Below are 24,176 nucleotides of genomic sequence, written 5' to 3'. Positions count from 1 at the left end.
CAGCCTGGCGCCGGCAGCTGCTCCGCGCGGAGCCCGAGCCCGAGCCCGAGCCCGAGCCCGAGCGGGAGACGGGCAGAGGCGGCGGCGGCGGCGGCGGCGGCCCCGCCCCGGGGCTCCATTGTTGCGGCGGCCGAGGCTGCGCCGGCTGCTCAGCCCCGTGCCCCTGGGCTCCGAGCGGGCGCCGCTGAGCGGGGGGCCGGAGGTGAGGCGGCGGCGGGGCCGGGCTGGACCGAGCCGGGCAGGGCGGGGCAGGGGCCGGGGCCGGGGTCGGGCGGGGGGCAGCGCCGGTGTGGGTCCCGGGGCCGGACGGAGGGATCGGGGCATGACTGGGGGGTCCCGGGTCTGGACGGGAGGTATCAGGGCTGGACTGGGGGGTCCCGGGTCTGGACGGGAGGTATCAGGGCTGGACTGGGGGGTCCCGGGGCCGCACGGGGGTCCCTGGGGCCGGACTGGGGAGTGCCGGGGCTGGACGGGGGTCCCGGGGCCCGACTGGGGTTCTTGGGGCCCGACCGGGGGTCCCGGGGCCGGATGGGGGTCCCGGCGCTGGAGGGTGTCCGGAGCGGGCCGGGTTCCGGGGCCAGCGAGAGGCAAGGGCCGGTGGGGGTCTCGGGGCCGGTGGCGGGTCCCCGGCCGAGCGGCGGGGCTGGGCCTGGCGGAGGTCCCAGGTGGCAGGAGTCCCGGGCGGCGGCCCCGAGTTGGGCGAGGTGTTCGGCAGGGCAGGGTCCCCAGACCCGACCGGGGCCTTGGGGGACTGGTTAGGTGGAGGTCCAGGGGTCAGATGGGGTCCGGGGCTGGGCGGGGGTCTCGGGCCGGGTGTGGCAGGTCCAGGCCAGCACCGCGGGAAGGTGCGGAAGGTGGCGGCTGCCGCCCTGAGCGCTGGGAGGACGGGCCGTGCTGACCGGGCGCCTGGGCATTGTCTCCGCCTTGGGGGGCACGGGGTGGGGGGGCTCTGTGCCTGCTGTGAGCCTCTATAGACCCCTGTGCAGGGATTCTGATCTCCCAGAGCGGGACCACGACCTCGGTCCCTGTCCCCCTGTGGTGTGTCTGCAAAGGACTGCCTTCGAGTGGGAGAGGCGGTTTCTGTCTTCCCTGCCCCGGTGCTGTGACCGGGTCACTGTCTCGTTGGGGATGACTGCATGGATTGCCATCTTGGGGGTCCTGGGCACCCTGAGAGTGAGATGCTCTTTCTGTGGCTCCTCATCCCGGTGCCTGCTTAGATGAACACGTTGCCAACCATGGCCCTTCGTGGAGCCCCGCTCATGGTGTCCTGGCCTCCCTGACTCTGCCCCTCCCGCCCCCCAGGCTTGTAGGGGTGTGATCCCCCCTCCCTTCCACACGCATGCACGTGTGTGTGTGTGTGTGTGTGTGTGTGTGGTCAGGGGCCCTTGCACTGGAGGTGGAACCTGGCCGGGCATAGCGGGTTGTGCACAGAGGCTCAATTGGCCTGAGTGGGACAGCTGACTTGCTCTTTTATTGTTTCGTTGCCAAATGAGCAGAAACGGGGAGCGGCATCTCAGGGCTGTCCTTCTCTGGGATCCCACCCCTCTCCACAGCCAGGTCCCACAGGAGCGCGGGGCTGTCACTGCGCCCAGGGACCGTGCTTCAGGCCCTGGCTGCAGTTTCCTGCTCCGGCGAGACAGCCGGCTCTGATTGGAGGGAGCCGAGCCCCTCTGCCCAGCGCTTCTTGATTTCTTCCGTTAGGACTGGGAATTTGAAAAAAAAAAAAAAAAATCTTTAAAGCCAGATTTAACTTTGTAGCGTTCAGCGCCTGGAGAGTGGAGGAAACTCTTGCAAGAATTTGGCGGGCTGGAAAATGCATTTGAAGGAGGAGAATCCACACCCACGGAATAAGGCCAAGGCGGTTACAGTTAGAGGTCAAGTTGACAAAGCGATGGGGAGGGAGAGGTTGTGGAGTGGAGAAACTCAGATTTCAGCCTGATGTCAGGACTTGAGGCTACCTGGCAGGCTTTTTAATCTTTCAGTCCTTTAAATAAAGTGGAAACACCTATAATGTCCTAGGGATGATTGTCTTCCCTGGGGGATGTGACATTGAACCAGTCTTTTCCTTTATTTATTTTAAAGATTTTATTTATTTATTCTTGAGAGACACCAAGAGCAGCAGAGACACAGGCAGAGGGAGAAGCAGGTTCCCCGTGGGGAGCCTGATGCAGGACTCGATTTCAAGACCCCGGGATCATGACCTGAGCCAAACGCAGACGCTCAACCACTGAGCCACCCAGGTGTCCCAACAGTCTTTTCCTTTAACAGAGTGTTTTGTTCTGGTCCAAGATAAGGCCTAGGCAGAAGTAGTTCTAATATCCAAACTGAAATTCTTTGTGAACATGATGGTATATAAATAACAGGAGTCTCAGATGAAAATGTAATAATGCAGTTGTTGCTTTTTTACAGTCCAAACTTAGCATGCAGACCCCGCTCCCCCACCTGCAGCTGCTGACCTAGCTCCTCTTACCCATTCTTACCTGTCAGTTTACCTCCCGGGAACCTTCCCTGAAATCTTACGTCCTGCCCTCCAGAGTTGTGGTCTTCGAGGACAGAGTGGTCAGCTCAGAGTGGTAGCGTAGTGTGATAAATGCCCTGATAGAGGTGGGCACAGTTTGTATCCAGAGCTCAGAAGAGGCATATTTAATTGAGAGGGTTTTTTTTTTTTTTTCTATACCATGGTTCTAGATATTTCATGTGATTTAACATCTGTAATTCTTCAGTTCTCCAAAGGGTTTTTAGAATAATATTTGCTGTTACTTCCTAGTGTTAACAGAACAAGTGAGTATAGAGTACTTGATTAGCATTCTTTGGGTCTAATTCTAGCTTCAGAATTAAGTTACTGTTTGTTCCTGCAAAGCTACCCCTTCTGGGCTTCATTTTCTTCACCTTTGAGGGATCTTAAGCTGGAGAAGAATCTTCTTAGCCCTAAACCTTTAATTATTTCAACCACATAGAACAGAGGAAAGCTCTCTTAGTGAGGGGTGTATAAATAATGGAGATCTTTGAAAATATAGGTTCAAAGTGGAAGTTCTTTTCTTCAAAAAGTTTAGGTGCATGGGTGTATACTTTGTCTCAGATTTAAAGAGTCTATGATGGAAGTTTAAGCAACATTTTGATACTGTCTTGCATATTCTTCATAATTATGTTGTACTTGCAACATCTGCATCATATCATATTGGTTTGATGTTTTCCTTAATGAAGTCATTGGATACAGAGCTCTTGTCTGGAGCATTTTGTTGATCTTTTGAGTGTCATGTGAAGACGGCCAACTGTAGGTTTCTGTATATCCCAGTAAAATTTCTTTAACAGAGATTTTAATTTAGGGCATCTAAAATAAGTGGAATTTGGAGGGTGCCTTGAGTAGCTGTGTGTGATTTTATGTACCAGCTTAAAGCACAGTTTAAAATTGTTGCTTGCAGAAAAATTACATCCTATGGTAAATGGCCTATAAAAAAAATCCAATTCTAAGGAGTATAGTAATTAATCCTTTAAACTGTTAATCTCCTCTCTGATTTATGTTTGGTAAGATGGGAATTTGGTGTGCTTGATTTTCTGAAAGCCACATGTCTGTAGAAAGGATACACAGTTTTCTCTGCTATTCTTATTTGGATGATTACAGGGATTAAAAATAGAGGCTAAGCTGTCTGGTAGCGATGCCACTGAATTACGATTTTCACTGAACTCAGTAGGAGTTTTGTCCTTTTTTTGGTTTGCAGTCTTAATTTAAAAAAATTGCTTTGTTACATGCTGCATGCAGTTTGTTTTATTAGTGATTTTATTTTTGGAGGCCTTTAGAGACTCAATTGGATCTTCTTGGTGGTTTTCTTAGGTTGTACTGATATTCTTACTGGAACTTAACTAGTTAATGCTTGTTCTGTGTCCAGATGACCATGTCATTCATAGCCGGTTGGGCTTTTATATGGATCCAATGAAAAGGAGTCTCCTATGGAATGGAATGCCTGTGGATAGAGATGGTGGAGTTTGGACTCTGTATTTCAAAGCTGTCCTCTCCTGTTCTTTACTGAAGGAAGAGAAGACCCCTCATTCTCACCTGGGGCCTCAAACACAAAGTCTCATTTACCCGGCTTTCAGGGACTGATGATGCTTCCTTTTTTTTTTTTTTTTTTTTAAAGATTATGATGTTCTGTGAATCACCTGTTTTTTTTTTTTTTTTAATGTATTATTTACCTTAAAGTTGGTCTTTGGTGGTCAACGTTCACCTCCACCTTACACCCCATATCACCCGCCAAATGGATTTTCTTCCTTCCTTTTCATTTTGAAGTCCTCACCAGGTGTCTGTTACCACAGGCTACCTCACAATCTTTTTGGATATTGGTAGGATGTAAATATAAGTGACACAGCGAAGACCACTGACTTGGGTTCTCTTGGATGGGAGATGTGAGCTACAGACTCAGTCCTAGGATGGCTTTCATGAAGTCCATGTGCTTCTTGGGACGTAAGCTCCCTCAGTCGTAAAGTGGAGTTAGCTGTTAATTATGCCTCTTCCATGTGGCTTAGGAGGTTGTTCTGAGGACGACATGAAATCAGGGACATAGAGCAATTTGCAAGTTGTAAAATATTATGTTGCCAAGGATTTTTAAAAAAATGCTTCATTAACAATTTGATGGATCCAGGATGTTCTTCGGAACTCTAAATGTTTGTAATGTACAGGTGATCCTTAGCATGAGCTGTGGTCAGGCGACTTCATTTAGGATTGTTTTTTATCTTTAATTGAACAGTGCTGTTTAGTACTTCAGCATTGTGGGGAAACATGTTGAGTCACCACTAATCCTTTCTCAGAAAGACTGTGGCATGTGTCTAATGTAGCCTTTGACAGTCTCTTCAGGTTGGTGTGATCTCATGGATGCTTCTTTAACGAAGCATTCTTTCTTGACATTTCAGTTCCTCAGCCTGAGGTGGGAGAGGGCAGGAGGCAGGCTTAGGTCAAGGTCAGCAAAGCCTTCACCTGTGCCCGTTAGAAATCCCCAGTATGAGCAGAGCAGTGGGCATCAGTGAGAACCTGATTTCAGGGTTTCTGGAGCCCTCCCCTCTGCAGGCCAGCCTGCTATGGAGACAGTGCAGCACTTTCTAGTTTCTCTTTCTCTCCCTCCTTTCTTTTTTCTTCCTCCCTACAGACTGCTCCATGCCTCTGAGCTCCCAGGCACTGGCAGTGGGAGGAATATAACGGCAATAAAACACAGTACTGGCCCTCAAAGAATCTACCTCTTATACACAGATGTTAAGTTATACCGTCATGCAGCTCACCAAACCTTTATACAGGTTACCTGTGACGTGTGCAAGTACTGTGGTAGGTGGCGGAAATAACGAGGTGGAACGTCGCCATGACTCCCACATGGAGTTTAGGTGAGGGGCTCCACAGTCCAGGGGAGAAGCATAGCTGCGTATGATTTCCGTGTAGTGTAGTAAGTGCTGCCATAGGTATGTAGCAGTGTTTGGGGGCCGAGCTGGTGTGCACAATCCAGCATTTATTCTCATGTGCCACTTAGAGTTTATCAGGCAAGACAGGTATCTGTAGGTTTCTAGTTGAAGGACAGTGAATTACCCGAAGCCTAAAATTTGTAGAATGTTCTCCGCATTTGTAATTCTTAGAATCTGTATTTGTCAGAACAAATCTATAGTGTTTGGATGACCATCCCTGTCTGCTGACTTAAGTCAGTTTATTCTTGTCAATGTCAACAATGTGATAGGCACTCTGCTGGGTATTTTCACATCTACCACTGTATGGGTTTCCTGTGGCTGCTGTAACAAATCACCACAAACTTAGTGGCTTTAAAAAAATACAGATTTGTTATTTCACAGTTCTCTAGGTTAAAAGCCTGACTCTGGCCTCACCGGGTGAAAAACAAGGTGTGGGCAGGACTATGTTCTTTCCTGGAGAATCTGAGGGATGCTGATTGCTTCCAAGCTCGTTCAAATTATCAGCTGAATTTAGTTCTTGCAGTTGTTGGACTGGGCCTCTGGTTCCTTTCTGGCTGTCAGCCGGAGAGCCGCCCACAGCTCATAGAGGCCTCTTCTGGTCCTTGCACACAACCCCCTGAGCCCAGAACCAGCAGGAACCACCGAAGCCTGCTCTGGCTCCCTGACTTCCCCTTTTGCCACATCTCTTCTTCTACCTGGAGAAAGTTCTCTGCTTTTAAGAGAACTATGTGATTAGCTGTGGCCCACGTAGATAACCCAGGATAACTTCCCTATCTAAGGCCTGTAGGAAAGTTCCTATGCCATGGAATATGTCATAATCACCGCTTCCAGAGATTGGAGCACAGACTCTTTGGGGACCAATATTTTGCCTTCCACAATTAGTTGATCCATTTATGACAGCAGCTGATGAAATTGTTAGTTATCTTAATTGATATATCAGTTAATGAAGGCACCAAAATTTTAAGCCAATCGGCAAGATCCTTAAGATCCCTTTTAAGTGATGAGATAGTTCTGACTTGCTATTGAGCGGTGGGTGGGGTTTATAGCACCAGAGACAGGTCAGTCAAAAGCAGAGTAACTTTTATGCATTTAGACCACTTAAGTGGTCCTCTCTGATTAGAGAAGTTTTGCCAAGAAGTCAGTCATTAGAATAATTCCTCCATTAGGAAAACCAGCCATGGAGGGCATTTGGGGCTTTGCCTTTTCAAGGTTTACATGAAGGACTCTGTCCTCATGGGGTAGAGAGCGCGTGATTCTTCGTCCATTTCTAGAATGGAAACAGCTGAGTCAACCCAATAGGGATTCACATTCCTGAGTTTTAGAGAGTCTGTTTCAAGGCTGAGGCAAAGGCCAATAAACAAAGTTGGCACTTTCATTGATAATTAGGAATGAGGTGCATTTTGTGGTCAAGGAAACAACTGGTGATGATTACCAAGTGTTTAAGACCAAGCGTGACCTCATTTGATCGTGTAGGTGTTTTTAATAGTTTTTCATAAGGATTTTTTTTCCTTTACAATAAATGACAAGCTTTGGTTTGAAATAAACTTCCTGTAAGAAAATAGAATGTAGAATTCTAAGGCTTTTCAGCTGGCCTTCAGGAATTTATGAACTGCCTGTGATCTTGGGCAAACATTTTGTGTATCTGTGCCTGTGTGCATGTTTAGTGGGAAGAGGAGTTCCAGCTTGCCATTCATTTTCAGCAGGGCTGGGTTCCAGAAAGTTTAACACACCACTCAGTGTGATACTCTTGCTAGTCAAGTATCAGATTTTGTTTAAAAATTTAATACTCATTTTGAACAAAGTTCTAGAGGCAGATAGTTTTAAGAGTCAAAAGTTCTGCGAGACTTAGAACAAAAACACAGCAATCACCTACTCCGCCCTTCTCCACCCTGATTCCCCGCTCCTCAGAGGCCATCATTTTAATGTTTCAGCTCTTTCCTCCAGATCCTACTATTTTGAAGCCAATTTAGGTCACTTACCCTACTGCCTGCTCCTACTGCCACCTCTTTCCACTCTGTTCTCTCTGTGTGATTACGTTAAAGATTTTGCTGAAGAATTCAACAGCACTTATGACAACTGTGGAGATGTTATTCACAGCTGAGATGCTTAGTCTATCTTGATCATATTTCATTTTTTCCCCCTGGAGTTTGTTTTGCTTAGTTTTCTTTGTATCTGTCCTTTATTCACCCTTCACCCCAGAAGTGTAAATCTCCTTTCAGTTCATTCACCCCCACCAGGTAATCATCCATTTTATCACTTACTTTGGATAATACTTCTGAACTTCCCATCCTGCTGTCTTTCCTCTGTGCTTGCTTGCTAGGCCTGCTGCAAGAGTTCCTTTCACTCTCTCTTGGGTTAAGATTCCTCCTTTTTTAGTTTTCTCTCTTCCTTTGGTTGAGCATATACACCAGTAGCTGTTAAAGAAATATATGTCTTTTTGAGATCTCCTCTAATGTTGGAATATTTTACTCTCACATGTAGTTGATCATCTGAGTATAGAATTCTAGGCCAGAAATAATTTCCTGCAAAATTTTGAAGACATAGCTCAGAATTCTATGTTCCAATGTGATAGTGTGTCCAAAGCCTTTTCTTTTAGGTAACCCACATTTTCCTTTGTGTAATCTTTTAGGTCCTTGTTCTTGGTGTTTGGGAATTTTGTGATGGTCATGTCACAATGTGGGTCTTGTTTTTGTTCTTGGTATCATGCATTTGGTAGGCCTGCCCCATTTGTGGGCGCCTGTTCTTTATTCTAAGCACACGTTCCTCTACAGGTCTTCTGCACTCTTCTATTTACTCACTTCTCTGTGTCCTCTGTTTTCCTTTTTGGAAGATTTCTCCAGCCTTTTCTGTAAACCTTTCTATGAATTTTTTATTTTTTAATATTAGGGATTCCTTTTAGTTCCTAAAAAAGAATACATGTATTTTAAAGATTTTATTTATTTATTTGACAGAGAGAGAGAGAGCACACAAGTATACAGAGCATCAGGCAGAGGGAGAGGGAGAAGCAGGCTCTCCTCTGAGCAGGGAGCTCAATGCGGGGCTCAATCCTAGGACCCGGAGATCATGACCTGAGGCACTTAACAGACTGAGCCACCCACATGCCCCGAAAATATATGTATTTTAAAGTGCTATCCTTTCTTGTTTCAAGGATATGGTCAGCTGTGGTTTTTTTGCACTGTGCATCCTGAAGGAAAGGTTTATTTTTACATGACTTCTTAGTTATTATCTAACAAAGCCTGAAATATTTGATAGTAGTTTCATGACACTACTGCAGTTTGAGAGAAAAATTACCTTTCAGCCCATTATCTGTTTTTCAATATGGAAAAAAGGATTACCTTTCATTCCTTGGAGGCATGAGACATAGTGTTAGTATGTTTCCAAACACCCTCTTTAAACACATTTCTTTCCCATCCATGCATGTCACAGCTGAATTTTGCCCAGCACTTTGTAAATAGAAGAGTGTCCATCCAGTACTCTTTGTGCTGCTGCCGTCAGTGTGTTCAGAGTTTGGAAACCCTTGTTTCCTTTTACTTGACCTGGCATGCTCGTGGTTGATCGTGCCCATACATGTGGTATGCAGCATTGCTGGGGGCAGGCAGCATTGAGAAATTGGGGTCATTTTTTAGTTATAAAAAATATTAAAGGAGAAAGAAGTAGTAGTAATGATGAGTTCTTGTTCTGGACACTAGGTATTGGTGCTGCATACGAGGGGTATTTTTAGCCATGGTGGGTGGAGCTAGGTTTGGGGCTGTCAGCTAGTCTGGAACTTTCTAGCAGAAGTAGTGTACAGAAACAGCTTCTTGGAAGCAAGACACAGGCCTCGTGGTGGGTGTTTGATGAAGATATGTGTGACAGATGTCTAAAGAGAAAAGAAGAATGCATCCAAAAATTGTTCTGGAGCCTACATCGTGAACGGCTCTTGACTAGTAAAGGGTTTTTGGGAACATTTACAGCATGCAATTCTCAGTTATGTTAACTCTCTGATGTGGAAACAAAAGTGAAAGTGACAATCAGGATAAATCTTGAGGACATGTGGCATGATATTTTCTTGTGAAAATCCCCTCTTCCCAATTAATTCAGATTTGTACTTTGGGAGGTCATAAGTTACTTGAGTTTTTTCTTCGGATGGGTTATTTCAATTTTCCTGTTCTTGAAGAGTGACCCTCTATGTTAGTCCATTCAGGCTGCTAGAGCAGAATACCAAAGACCAGGTGGCTTGTAAACACCAGAAATTTATATCCGGAGTTCTGGAAGCCAAAAGTCCAAAATCAAGGTGTTGACTGATTCAGTGTCTGGTGTGGGACCTCCTGGCTCACAGATGATATCTTCTTGTGGTGTACTCATGTGGTGAAAGGATAATGGGGCTCTCATGGATCTTCTTTATAAGGACACTAATCCCATTCAGGGGAGCTCCACCCTCATGACCTGATGGTCTCCTGAAGGCCTGCCTCCTAAGACCATCCCTTTGGGGTCAGTTTCAACATAGGAATTTTGAGGGAATACCAGCATTTGGTCTGTAGGACCTTCTGAGAAGCTTGGGGTCCTGTATCACCTATCACCTCCACCATCACTACTGCCCCTGTTGGTTGAGTGCTTACCATGCCCCACTGTGCCAGACACTTTACATCTGTACCTGGCTTTACCTTTGCAGCTACTCTGGGGGGTAGATCATGTCCTCATTTTGCAGCTGACAAAATGAGAGGAGACTCCTGGGGATTAGAGTCAGCAGTTTATGTGGTGTATTTAAAACTTCTCATCAACGAGAAGAAAAATTGGTAATCACAGGATGCATGTGAACTAGACTTATCATGGTGGTCACCTCACAATATATACATATACCAAATCCTGAGGTTGTATACCTCAAACCATTATGTTGTATGTCAGTTATATCTCAGTTTAAAAACAAGAGAGGGGGAGACATTGAATAACTTGCCCAAGATCACATAGTAAGTAGAATTCAAATGCTACTCCCAAAGCCTGTGTTCTTGACTCCATGCTGCAGGGACCTCTTTCTCTGCTGGGACTTCTTGGTGTCTGGACACTGAATTGACTGGTGTGTCCAGGAACTGTCATAATGGAGCTTTGCATGATGTATCTAAACACAGCCAGCAACTCCTGCTTGGCAGCCTGGTGGCTCTTGCTGCCTTTGACCTGCAGGGAGCTCTTTGTGGTCCATGCCCGGTGTCCCCTGCACTCACTCCATCAGCCACACGCCAGTTAGAGCACCTCCTCTGAGAGTAGGACTCCCAGCCCAGGCAGCCCTTGGGGCTGCAGGGGAGAGGGGCAGGCATGTGTTGATTGGCTTCTTGGGCTTGTGACAGATGCTGGTGGAGGTGGGAACCAGATGCTCTGGGACATTAGTGGTGGCCGGTGGGGATGACGCCACAGAGGACATGGTTTGGAGATGGACTGTGGGTGGAGGAGGAGTGGGGTTCCCACAGTGGAACTGAGTAGCTGAGGCTTTCTTGGGTCCTTGAAGATTCCAGCTAGCTGGTCCCACTTGGATGGCTTTTCCTGAATTCACAGTATTTTTAGTGCAGGGCAGGAAGTGACCATAGCAAAGGAGCCATCTATCTGTCATGAATGTGTTAAGTGTTTGATGTTTAGTGCATTAGGCCAGCCTGGGCTGTGAGAGAAGATCCTAGGTCTCCCACCGGGCTGGCCACCTGTCAGGCGAGGCCCAGAGGGGTGTTATCATGCCTGTGCAACCACATGCCAGCTGCACCTGTATTTGGGGACTACAAAGGAAGCTGCTGTCCTGTGCATGAGGGACATTACACGTCATACTTAGTCTGTCGTCTGGGTGAGATAACATCATAGAACAAAACGGTTCTTACTGATCCACACCCTGCGCCCTGCCTCCCCGAGACTGAACCATCCCTTGTACCACTATGGAGGGTGTTTCTGAAGCTTTGGATGCTGGTAATCTGTCGGCTGTCCACTGAGCTTGGGGAGAGCAATCAGGGCTGATGGTGGAGACACAGGCCCCCCAGATGTGGGCTGGCATTCTGGCTCTGCCACTCACCTTATTACCAGTGTGGAATCTTGGGCTTGTCAGTAACTTCTGTGAGCCTCTTAACGTGGAAATACTGCCTGCTTGTTAAGGGGAGCAGGTGTGCATGGTAATGAACGTGAAGTGCTTTGTGTGTGTGAGGCGTTGGCGAGTGCTGAGTAGAATGGTGCGATTGGCGTTACTGGTAGTAGTTACAGCTTTGGCTCAGGTGGACACTGGTGAAGAACGTCATCCAGCCTGGGAGTTCTTGGGGGCAGCAGCGCAGGTGTGAGCATGAGAGCCTCTGACTTGGTAGTGAGTGGCAGAGCAGAGATGTGGGGTGTGTTACCATCAGGCAGCGGAATTTGCATCATTGATTTGCAGCTACATGCCTGCTGGATCTCAGAACCCCCCCGTGCCGAGTGCGGCGGAGACCCGGTACTGTGCTGGCAGGGGCCGGGGCAGTCTCCCAAAGTTGCTGGGGGGGGACTGTGCGTCTGTGCGGACTGAACTGTGTCCAGGTTCTAGTTCCATGGGAAAGGCACTCTGAAAGGTGTGGATGGTTAAAGTTTTGCTTTTGATTCTGAAGCCAATTTAAGGGTGAGTTAATAGGGGACATCTGAATCTGCTAAAAATGGAAGTAAGGGGTGGTGTGGACAAATCGCATCCTAATTATGGATCATTGAGTATGAGTTAGAACAGCTCTTACCTAAGTTGAAAAATGGAAACAAATGTCTTTTTGGTGACTCTTCGTGAGTCTGGGTGCTGTTGCACATCGTTGACTGAGGGACCAGCATGAGGAGCCATCAGCCTCATCTTGAGGCGTTTTGCTGTTCTTCTTGGGGGCAAGGTGGCTGGGACAAAGGTGCCCATGGCTGAGAGTATATATGTGAACCACTTAACATACCAAGTCCCTTTTAATACAAGTTGAGCGGTAAATATTATTTTTATTAAAGATGAAGACAGAGGTTTAGGGGTGTTAAGGGAGTTGCTCAAGTTCGCATGGTTGTAAGTAGAGAAATGAGATGCTGATGAACTCTGGGGTTTGGCCCCAAAGCCCTTGAACTTTCCTTAACACTAGTTACTTCCTTTGTGGGTGAGGAGGCACTAAAGAACCACAGTAAGTGGGGCTTTGTGGAAAGGGCCTAGGGTATATGGTGATGTCTCCAGATTTGGGACACGCTGTATTGCGCTTCTGGAGAAAAAGAAAGACTTTTCTTTGTGGAAATAGATGAAGAGCAAGCATGTGAAAGGCAAAGCTGTGTTCCCAGTGCTGGCTGTGGAAGGGGTCAGCCACCCTCACTTGGCAGAGACCCAGAGGCAGGAGGAACAGTGGGGGAGCTTCCCAGGGGAGGAGTGGGTTTGGCTTTCTCCAGTTGGTGCTGAGTCCGAAGCAGGACAGAAATGAGGGCAGGTGTCCGTTATCGATCAGGTCCTGGCCCATTGTCACAGGGGTTGTTGTTGGGTTCCTGGATTGTCCTGAGAGACGGCAGTCTGACTTCCTGCAGATCTGACTTACAGCAGGCAGGTTCCTTGGGCGAGTGGCTGCGGGTAAGGGGCCTGGATCACTGTGGGTAAGGGGCGGCTCCCTGGGTGAGTCGCTGTGGGCTGTGGGTCAGAGTTGTTTTTATACATGGTCTGGCCATTGTCTTTTTGTATATTCAGTATGCAGAATATTGCCAGTAACAATGTTAAATGACAGCTACCTCAGGAATTTTGTAGCTATCATATGGCCCCTGGAAGTTTTTCACACTGACATTTACATTACAGCGACTGTAAACCATGGGCCATTACCTCCAAAATTTAAAACAGGCTTCAGTAATGTCCCCTCAGCGTGGTTACATGTTTCATTCATCGTTACAAAAATCTGCTTTTGTCCACAGCTGGCTCTTTGTCATACGCTTCGAGGTTGATCCAGAATCTGTGTTTCTCATTTCTTGTGCACCTCATGATTGGCCTCTGCTTGTCCACCTGGTCGGTGAGGTTCAGTTTTGTCAACTTTATCGGTACTGGAATATTGAGCTGATCACACTGATAAAGTGGGATGCCGGGAAATGCTCTAGTGTTTTTGGTAGCAAAGCCAGGAGTAAAAGCCCAGGTACCTGCCACAGTATGGTTAAAGGAAGGCTGAATGTGCAGCCCCCAAATGAAATATTTTTATGACTGATTTTCATTGATCTCTGCTTCTCATTCTTATTAGCACAGGAATTTTAAATTGGCCTTTCCCTGTTATAAATGTAAATAATTTTGACATCTAGTTGACATCTAGTTTACTTTTGTTGCTATTCACTCATTTGCTAATTCAACATGATTGAAGGAACATTGTTCTGTCGTGTGCTAAAGCCTCACCTCCAGTGTGATGGTACCTGCATGGAGTCTGGCAGGTGCGTGGAGTGTGATGAGAGTGTAAGGGTAGGGCCTGGTCCAAGAAGAGTAGGATCCTTGTAAGAAGAGATGGAGAGCTTGTGTGCTGTTTCCACGATGCAGGTACACCATGGGAAGGTGGCCGTCTGCAAGCCAGGATGAGAGCTCTCCCAGGGCCTGCGTCGATCCCTGGCACCTGGATCTTGGACTTCTAGCCTCTTGAACTATGAGAAATAAACTTCTGTTGTTTATGCCCCAGTCTATGGTATTTTGTTGTGGTGGCCTGAGATGGTTAATACAGATGTGGTTCTGTATAGAAGTTGGCAGTGCGATAAAAATACGTGAGTGGTACTTGGTATGTGGAGACAGCACCGTGATCCCCGGATCAGGACCCTTGCTCGTATCTTCCCTCTTGCATCTTGTCTGTATTATGATAGCTTCCTAAGCCTTCTCCACCCTACCCTATGTCTGGATTAAGTCACACATTGTGTCCTGCCTTGAGCATTCCGAGTCTGCACAAACCCCTTTTTTGATTCTCTGTTGTTAGGACAGAAGGCAGATTCCTTGGCTTGGCATTCAAGGGTTTTGTGGTCTAGGTGCCATCTATACCTAGATGTTTGAATTTCTTTCTCTCTTACTCTCACCAACCTTACACTCCAGCTGGTTGTGTAAGCCCATTTCTGAAGCCCAGTGTCAGAGCTACTCATGCAGTGTATGCTCTTCCATTCTTCATCTGTGCACTGCTACCTCTTCTGACCTTTCCTGTCCTTTGAGGTGGGAAATACTCCCTTTCCACAAACCCTTCTCTGACACCCTGATTAAAACTGTGCTGTCATCCTTAGACTCTGGTAGTGCCTGACATCTTGTTCCTTATTTAATTAACACGATCCTGTGAGTTAGCTATTATTATTATTACCTTATTTTTTTAATAGGGTAGAAATACTTTAGTTGTGTATTTTGACTATGTGACATAAGCAGTGGAGTGACATTCACAGGGCCCTGGAGAGTGAGCCCCACTCTGGTCCCTGGTCTATCTTCTGGAACTATGTGACCAGCTACTTTTGTGTCCTTGAAGGTTCTCTGAGCACAGTCAAGCCCCGATGGATAATTGTAGCTGTAGGTGCAGTATGAACACTATTTCCTGCCAGTTCCCTATTATTCAATGTGTAGGTTGTCCCTAGTCTTTTGGGATAAGAAGCAGTGCTGTGTTGTATGTAACTCCTACACAAGTGCATAAGTGAGCATAAGTGTGCTCATGAGATGGTTCTTAAAGTGGGGCTACTGGGTCAAAGGCTGGTGCACACCTGAAATTCTGACTGGGTGATGCCGGATTCCCGTTATTCTATACTCCCCCTGTTGGTGTTTAAGGGTGCCCACTTCCCCTACCCTTGACAGTACAGTACATCCTCACATGGTTTGTTCTTTGCCAGTCTTATAGCTAGGTTAGAAGAAAAATTGCGCCTATTTTCAAGAGTAGGGGACTGAAGTGAAGAGAGGTTACGTAATTTGCCTGGTCTCATAGATATGGGTAAACCATAACCTGAATTTAGCCTTCTGAATTTCAAAATTTGATTTCTTTGGAGGCAAGCTGGCAGAAAATATACAATCACCTTTGACAAGTTAATAATTATGTACTGTTTACTCCTTCTCCTGGATTATAGGCCATGCATGTGTGTGTGCATATGTACGTGCATGTATGTGTATGCAGAGGGAATTTTCAGAGTAAGAGAATTTTTTTATTGAGTCTAGGATAGTTCTAAAAAGGCAATGCAGATGATAAAATAGCATAGGTTTTTCTGCTTTTAAATGTTAAAACATATCTAAATTGTCCTGGCCTCTTAGGGCACCTGGGTGGCTCAGTTGGTTAAGTGTCTGCCTTTGGCTCAGGTTATGATCTCAGGGTCTTGGGATCGAGCCCCACATGAGGCAACTCTCTGCTCAGCGAGGAGTCTGCTTCTCCCTCTCCCTCTGCCCCTCATCCACCTCATGCTTTCTCTCTTTCTCTCTCTCTCTCTCAAATAAATAAAGTCTTAAAAAAATAAATTGTCTTGACTTTTCAAACCTTTTGATACAGATTGACTCTAAGGGCAAAGTCTAGGCCATTTGTCTTTTAGAGATTCCAGCTTCTTGGTAGGAGAAAGGGAACCTTGCTAGGAATTCTTTCAATTTGTAGCAGTTGTCTGTGTTCAGTAGATTATATTTTCCATGTGACTTACAAGATTGTTTTGGGAAGCAAGTGCAGTTTAGCAATTACATTTGCTCCCTTGATGATTAAATTCTTTCCTTTCCTTTATCCAGTGTAGTCACAGCATAAAATCTGCCTATAAATCCCCTGCATTTTGCTATTATCCAGAGAAGGGTGACCTGCCCCCCAAATATGGACCATTGCATACCACACTATGAATTTAGTCCAAAAAGATTGTGCATAACAATTTTGATATTGTCAAACTTCCCAATACATGAACTGAGCAATATAATTGATATGTGAATTAGCTGTATATATGTGTATAAATGTATACTTATTTATTTTTGTGGTAAGAATCAAATAATACTGTTTAGAATGGTCTTTCTGACAAATTTCCAGATAACCCCCTGTTCTAAAAGTATGGAAATTTTAGATCTATACTTAAAGTGTGTACACACTTATCTGATAGCTCTGTGTTTTAATGATCATGTTTCCAGTGTTGTGGATCTGTCTTGAATTTGCTCATCAGACTTAATATTTCTACTCATGCAGATTGTTTTGTTTTGTTTTTTGTTTGTTTTGGTCTCTGAGCTAATCATCTGTGTGAATTCCCTTCCCTGTCAGCTACATTCTCTTTCTGATGGTTCATCTTAGTATGTCATGGGATTTATTGTTTTTCCAACAATGGGCATTCAGGACTCTGGGCTGAGCAGTCCCAGAGAAATCGTGCTTGTCTTCTATAGCAGTGAGTACTTTCAAGGCAAGCAAAACACATGAATAATTTTTATGGGACTGTACACCAGCACTCTTCTGGGAGTCAGGAGACCTGGCTCTGCCCTGCTTCAAGTAATAACTCGCAGAGTTACCAAACACATGTCCTGTTCATTCCCTGATCCACATCTTTGTGAGTAGAATGGTGATGATATGTATTCTAAGTGGCTTCTAGCCTAATTATTCACTGTTCCATTGTCTGTACTGTGCCAAGTGTGGTGGGGGTGACAAAGAGAAGGGTTTGTGGCCATAAGGGATTGCAATCCAATCTCAGACATAAAGGGGCAAGCTATCAGTGCTGGGCAGGTGCACACACTGGAAGAGTTAGGAAGCGTTGTTCCAAGTCCCTCAGCATGGTTGATGTGACCTAAACCTCCCAGCTGCTCTGAGGAAGACACATGCAAAAGTCATGAAGTTTCTTAGAAAAATCTCAGTCTCCAAGTTTTGGATAATCCCACAAGGGAGAAGGTGGAGGGACAGTGTTCTGTGTCTGCGGGAGTGTGGGCCATGGTGCACACATGTACGCCAAGCCTGGACTTGACACTCTGGTTCGTCTTCTTTTTACCCTCCTGATGCAGCTTGCTTCTCTGGAAAAGTGGCAGTATTCCTCTAAAAAGCTTTGCAGAAAGAATAGATGCTCACTGAAAATAATTCAGATATACAGAGACATCCTCACTGACTCTTTTACCTAGGCCGTGGAGTGCTAGGTAATTGTAGTGATGGTAACTGACTTCTACTGAGCAAAATTTGCCATGTGCCTGGTCCTGTGTGTTAAGCTCGTTTCACGAATTGGGTCCCATGATTTTTCACAACAACTTTATGAGTCAGTGTGATTATTGTTAACATTTATCATTTTGCAAATGAGAAAACTGTAGTAGAGAGAAGCCTCCTGCTCCAGCTCACACAATTATTTCCAAGAGAGATGACACATTTGAAAAGATTCCTGCTAAGTTGCAGTGATGGATGTCTACTCATTTCAGGAAATGTTTATGGACTATGTTCTCTGTGGGGTACTGGCCTGCTAGTGCAGGAGGGACAGGCCCTGTTGGGGCCAAGGGGCACAGAGAGGGGGTGGCTGGGTGGCCCTTGGGACAGCCACTTTCTCTACATTCAGTTCAGCTCTTGTACATTTGTCAGAGATTCGGTTTTGGTTTTTATGATGGCTCACCTGACATTGAGTGGCCCTTGTTTCAAACCACCTGAGTCAAGGTCAATGCTAGCACCCCTCTAGTTGGTGAGCTGTCACCCCACCCTATGGGAAGGGGAGTCACCCGAGACTAGATTATTTGCCTACCAGCAGCTGAGTGAGTTTGGTGCTAGATGTGGTGGCTTAGACTCTCCTGCTCTTTCCCAGTTTGACTGAAGGGCTGTGGGGGTTAGAGCAGTAGGGCTGTGGAGTGTGTTGGTTTATCCACATGGTATGTCTGCAGTGAGGATGCTCTATGAAATGTGGAAAGAGCACAGAGGGCAGGAGACGGGTGCCAGAGGTCACCGTGACTGGGTTGTAAATGTGTCTGTGACAGCAGCATCAGACTTGTGGCCACAGTGCTGGGTTTCTGCTATATGCTTTCTCTGCTGTTTTGGCAAGTTTAATTTGGGTGTCTCCTGTACAGAAAGCATGACATCAGCTTTTGCCACCAAGTATTTATAGCAGTCGGTACCTCCTATGTGGGTCACTTTCTGTGCCGTGGTTTCCTTAAGGAGGTTGTAGCTCTCTTACCCCAAGCACAACACCAGCCCATCTCAAGGTATTGGTGATTTCTGAACACCTGGGGAGAGGCGGTTCTGAGTAGAGGAGGTGCCGCCCCAGCTGCTGGGGTCTTATGATCGCCTGGGAGGGAGGACATGGGTAATGAGTGCTATCCAGGCATCTCTCCCTCCTTGGCCTCCCTCTCTTCCTTCTCCTTCCCTGCCATGTTTGGTTTTAAAGATTTCTTATTAACAGTGGAGCAAATCTTTTTGTTTCTTTTTTTCTTTTTTTTTTTTTTTGCTGTTCTTTGCTGATTGCATGTGGGGTGAGTCTGGGAAAGGGAAAAAGAGTCTTTCCTTCCCTTGGATCATGAGGACTGCCCCTCTGCCGGGCACTGTGAGGCAGCTTGGCACATATTCACTTTCTGGTTAACTGGCTGGGAGAGGTGGTGTTTATCCCCCAATAATGATGAGGGCGGTCAGCTCCAAGTGGTTGAGGGAGCCTCCTAAAGTCACATAGCTGGAAAGTGGCGAAGCAGAACCAAACACAGATTATCTGAGTCAGACAGACATCCTGATTCCGTGGGCTCTTAACTCCTGGAAGTCAAAAAGCTGAACTTGGGTTGGAATGGCCCTGAAGTGGCTGCCTTTTCACATCTTTGTTACTGACCCAAGATGTCATTTTGAACTGAACTATCCTGCCTTCCATGAATATGAAGTATTTTGGGTATTTAATGTCTAAATTTCAGCCCTAACGTTTTACAGTAAAGAGAAGTACACTTCAGGTTTGCTTTAGCACACACGTTTATTATCCAGCCACAGGGCTCTACAGTGATGCCCTCCCTTTCTTCCCCCAGTAAATGGGAAATGAAATCCTACTCAGGAGACACATGTGCTAATTGTTTTTATTATATGTTTTAGCTTCTTGTTTAGGCTTTATTTGTGATATTCATGACAACAATATCTCATATCATAGGCAGAGATCAGAATTTTAAGATAAGAATACTCAGAGCTATGTTTTTTTCAAACTTTCAAACTTAACATTTTATATTGCCCAGTATATAATTGGAATTAAAGCTTCACAAAACAAGGCTTGCCTCTGATAGGGGTGATGTACTGGCATGCTTCTCTCCCCATTACAAAGTAGAGCTGGTTGCCTGAGCACCTGGACATCTATGGGCAGCAAAATGAGCCCTGCCCTAAATCTCACCATAAACAAAAATCAACTCAAAATGGATCATGGACTTAAATGTAAGATGTAAGACTAGAAAGCTTTGAGAAGAAAAGCACAGAAACCTTTGAGATGTAGGGCTTGGCAAAGAGCCCTTACTCATACTGCACACTGCTGCATGCTCTGCCGAAGGGAGAGCTGGGTTGATTGGCTTCAGCAGCATCAATACCTTTCGCTCTCCTAAAGATGAGCTACAGACCAGGAGGAGATATTTCAAACCACGTGCGTGATAAAGGACCCATATCTAGAATGTGTAAAAACTCTCAAAAGCAGTCAAACAGACAGTGCAATTAGGAAACAGGTAAAGGACACAGGGATGGTTCATCTCAGACAACAAGCAGGTGACCATTGAGCATAGGCAGTCGTTCAGCCTCACTGGCCATTAGGGAAATGGGAATCCAACCCCAGTGAGGTGTCACTGCACACCTATGAGATGGCCAAAGTAAGAAACAGCGACCCGACCAAGCACTGGTGAGGATGTGGAGAAGCCGGACCCCTCCTACATGGCTGCTGGGAGGATGAGATGGTACCGCCACTCTGGAAAACCCTTGGGCAGTTTCTCAAAAAACTAAACACACAACCAGCAAGTGCGCTCCTGGGTGTTTTGTCTCGGAGGAATGCAGACTTGTGTCCACACGGAACCCTGCCCGCGAGCGCCCACCACAGCTTATTGCAGAAATGCTGGGAACCGGGAACACCCGGATGTCCTCGGAGGGGTGTCTGCTTGGACAGTGGTGCAGCCACAGCTTGGGACACTACTCCCCGTGAAAAGGAGCAGATTCCTGCCACGAGCCACGACCTGGGTGAGTCTCCGGAGAATTAAACTGAATGAGAAAAAGGCAACCCCAGTGACTCTGTGCTGTCGAGCTCCATTTATAGGACATTCGTGAGATGACAAAATTACAGAAACGGTGACCAGAGTAGAATCAGGACATAGCAAGCAGGGAGGAGGCGAGGCGGGAGGGAGGTGGATGTGACTGTAAAGGGGCCACAGGAGGGGTCCCCGTGTGGCCGAATGTTCTGTATCCTGCCTGTGTCAGTGTGAGGATCCTGGTGTGACATCACCCTGTGGTTTTGCAGGACGTTACCCCTGGGAGAGATTGAGTAAAGAGTACATGAAGTCCTTCCACATTCCTTCTTACAACTACATGTAAATCTATAGTTATTTCAAAATAAAAAGTTTAATTATAAAAAAGATGCTGATTGTGAAGCATTTGGTTGATTTCATTATCCGTTGGAAAACTCTTCTAACAATTTAAATGTGTGCTTTTTTGCTCTTTAAAAATATATTCATGTTCTTGTAAAAAATGTTATATGTGCATTGTAAAGGAATCAAATGATGCAGGAAAATACACAGATGAATGATTTTTAAAAACTCACCCTTCGAAAATTGCCGTAAAGGGTAAATTTTTAAAAATATGGTAGGATTTCCTTCACCACACATTAATCTATTCTTTCCTTCTGAAGACTATTATGGCCGTGCTTGTCCTCATTTTGGCTTCAGGAATCCAAAGCTTGGAGAACTTGGTTGTATTGATCAGGGTCCGTACCGAGTTCGTGTCCAAAAGCAGAACCAGCCCCCAGGGATTGATACTAGTACCTTGCCTGGGGCCTGCCCTGTCTCTGTCCTCTCCTTTGTTCCCCAGAGTGGTCCTTGGGCCACACACCAGTGTCATTCAGGAAACTTGTTGGAAATGCAGATTGTCACATCCCCACCTCTGGAATCAGAATGTTTTCTTTGGTAAGCCCTCTGCATGATTCTTACAGTGCCCTGGATGGTGGAAGGTGCCGTGCCATCACGGTGATGTGTGAGCCTTGGGCAGGGTACCTTGAAAACCAGGGAGTACAAGCGCACAGTCAGCCACTGCTTCTGCGGCTCCCTCACAGTCCTTGTGTCTGTCCTGATTTACGGATTGCCTGCTCATTTGCATCACATGCCTCCCCCATTCTCTTTGAGCTCTGGGGTGTTGATCAGGGGCTCTGCAGGGTCTGACATAGCATCTAGCACATTCTGCCATGGCTAGGTAAACGAGTCCGTGAACTGAGCACAGTTGTAGATGACTGCCTGGTTTCTGTCCCTGCCTTCAGGATCCAGGGACTGGCATGAGCCTGTGGTCATTTCTCCTCCACTTTGTCTACTTTCCTTCCCCTTGTTGTCTCTCTTTTTCACTGACAGCCCCCACATGTGTAGCCTGTGCTAGACTCTGGAAATCCAAGATAATTCAGTGTTCCTCGTCTTGTGTTGCTCATGTTTCTCAAATTAAACATACACACATTTCTGTTCCAAGCCTGTTTCTCCTGTCTCGTTTTCACTTGGGTACGGACATCCTACTCACCAGGCCTTTGGACTAGAAGCCCCCTCCTCATCCCCACCACTCTCCATCCACCTGTCTAACTGGACTTTATGCCCGTTGCTCTCCAGGGCATGTCTGCTCTGTCTTGGCTCATACTTAGAGCCCTGACTTGCAGTTGAGGAGGGACATGAGTCCCCAGAGTTCCCTCTGCCTGGTCAGAGAGTACCTTGTGCGTGTCATTCCCCACACTGCCGTTAAAAGACTTCCAAAGCGCAGAGGGCCTGTGTTGTCCTGTGTAACCTTCTCGAGCAAGTGTGTGCTCTCTGTTAGAGGCTTGTCCCCACTTGTCCCTGACATTGTGAGGGCCTTGGAGGACAGACCTACTTTCTGCCCTTCTGAGACCAGGTGAGGGTCCCTGGAAGCACCGTATGGGATGTTGGCAATAGGATCTGTTCTGGAATCATGAGGCCTTGTGCCCCGGGTCTAACACTAACTGAGCATCCTTGGGAAAGTCACTGAGTTTCTGTGAGTTTTGGTGTCACCATGTAAACAATGAGGATAATGAGGATAAATACACTCAATGTATGACACAAAGCTGTTGAGTGGCACAGATGTGGTGATGCTTTGCCATCCGTAAAGCATCACAGACGTGAGGAATGGCACTGTGTGAGTAGCACTTTGGAAATAATTGTATAAAACTCTTCAAAACACATCTGTGGTTCTGGCTGGTGACACCAGTGAGCACCTGTGTTTTATATCCTACATCATGGGGGTGGGGCATGTTCTGTTTTATTGCTGAGTTAGAGATGCCCAGGGATGCCCCCTACACGTTGACCTAGAGAGAGGAGGCTCTTTCTTGCCTATATTTGGTGGCATGGCCTGAGTGCTTTAGGGCCAGGAATGCACAATGAGATATGGAAAAGAAAGCTGTCCTCACTGCTAACTAGCCAGTCTGCACTCCTGTGGGAGGAATGGGGGAGTCACTCCATGGTAACTTGCCAAAGCCCATCCTAACCCATCCGTCTGCAGAAGTGACCAGCAGGACAAGCACAAGATCTACTAGAGACAGATGGACCACATTAGCCCTGTACATTTTGTAGCCTTCGTGGCCTCAGAACAGCCTGCGACAGCTGCTAGGACAGGACAGCCATCTGGGAGCTCTGGATCAGCCAAGGGTGGGAAGTGCCCCAAGGCGGAAGGGCCACTCTGGGTGCTGCAGTCTGGGAGTAATCACTGAGCGGGGGTAGGGCCTCCTGTGCTGTAGTCCGCTTCATCTGTGATGTGGTGGCTGACAGCAAACAGGTTAGTGATGATCAGACATGATAGGTGTGGTACTTGAGGGGGTGCAGCAAAAAGATGCTGGAAATTGGTGGGGTGAGTAGCATAGAAGGTGCCTCAGGTATCTGTGGAATGAACAAGTGAGTGGGTGGGTGAGGAAGCCATCATCCATGGCATTCCTGATTGTGTCCTCTTGGTTGTTGCATATCTGTTCTGTGGCCGGTCCACCTGGTCAGATGGTCGCTGCGCTCTCTGCTTCTACTTTTGATTCTAAGGAATGGGGAAAGGTACTTCAGTTTCTTGATGGCAGATATTCCTTTTATCACTGTGAGAACCTGGAGCTTGCAGTAACACCTGCATTTTGGCTTTACCTCTCTTTCATCCACTGGTAGCCAGACCGGGGCCAGCGAGGAGAAGGGACTTCCCTGACGTGACATCACTCATCATCTACAGTGGGGCCATGAGTGGGATCCCCAGCCCCTTGACTCCAGGCTGAGCTCTGCTTTTCTGTTTCCATTCTTGATAAAATGGTTAATCTACCTTGTAGCTGAGCCTTCCTTCTAGGGGAGGGTGCATGTGGAATGTGGCAAACGGCCAAGACCTGAATTTCTCATTTCTGCAGACTTCTCGTGGCTCAGAGTTAATGCTCTGGCTCTTGCCAGGGATGATAAAGGAAGCTGTTTGTATGTAAACTTATACAAGAGCACTGTTTCACTGGGAGTTTATTTGGTTTGGACTGGAATAAATCTCTGACATTAGTTTCTTTATCCTAAAAGCAGAGAAAACTGTAAACACTTTTTTGAGGGGAGAAGGTGGTGACTCCTCTTACTCAACCTGAACCCCAGTGAGTATTTGGGGAACTCAGCCGAGGTGCACCCAGGGCCAGGTGGGAGTCTCTGGGAAAAGCATGCATGCTCACTCCACACCAGT

At 46.7% G+C, this 24,176-nt stretch overlaps 1 protein-coding gene across 8 annotated transcripts in view; it reads left to right on the top strand.

Moving 5' to 3' along the window:
• Positions 1–44: 44 nt before the first annotated feature.
• AFAP1 (actin filament associated protein 1) overlaps positions 45–24,176 on the top strand; it is a 147,840-nt gene continuing 123,708 nt past the window's right edge. For 4 of the 8 annotated variants that reach the window (XM_072802976.1, XM_072802967.1, XM_072803007.1 and 1 more), the window contains exon 1: positions 47–202. The gene's annotated coding sequence lies outside the window, so the exon portion shown is untranslated. Of the gene's footprint in view, positions 203–24,176 lie in introns of all 8 variants that reach the window. The other 4 variants (XM_072803000.1, XM_072803033.1, XM_072802980.1 and 1 more) reach the window with 3 other exon arrangements.

Source organism: Canis lupus, chromosome 2 (genome assembly GCF_048164855.1).
Source record: "Canis lupus baileyi chromosome 2, mCanLup2.hap1, whole genome shotgun sequence".
NCBI lineage: Eukaryota > Metazoa > Chordata > Mammalia > Carnivora > Canidae > Canis > Canis lupus.
This window is presented reverse-complemented; position numbering and strand designations above follow the sequence as displayed.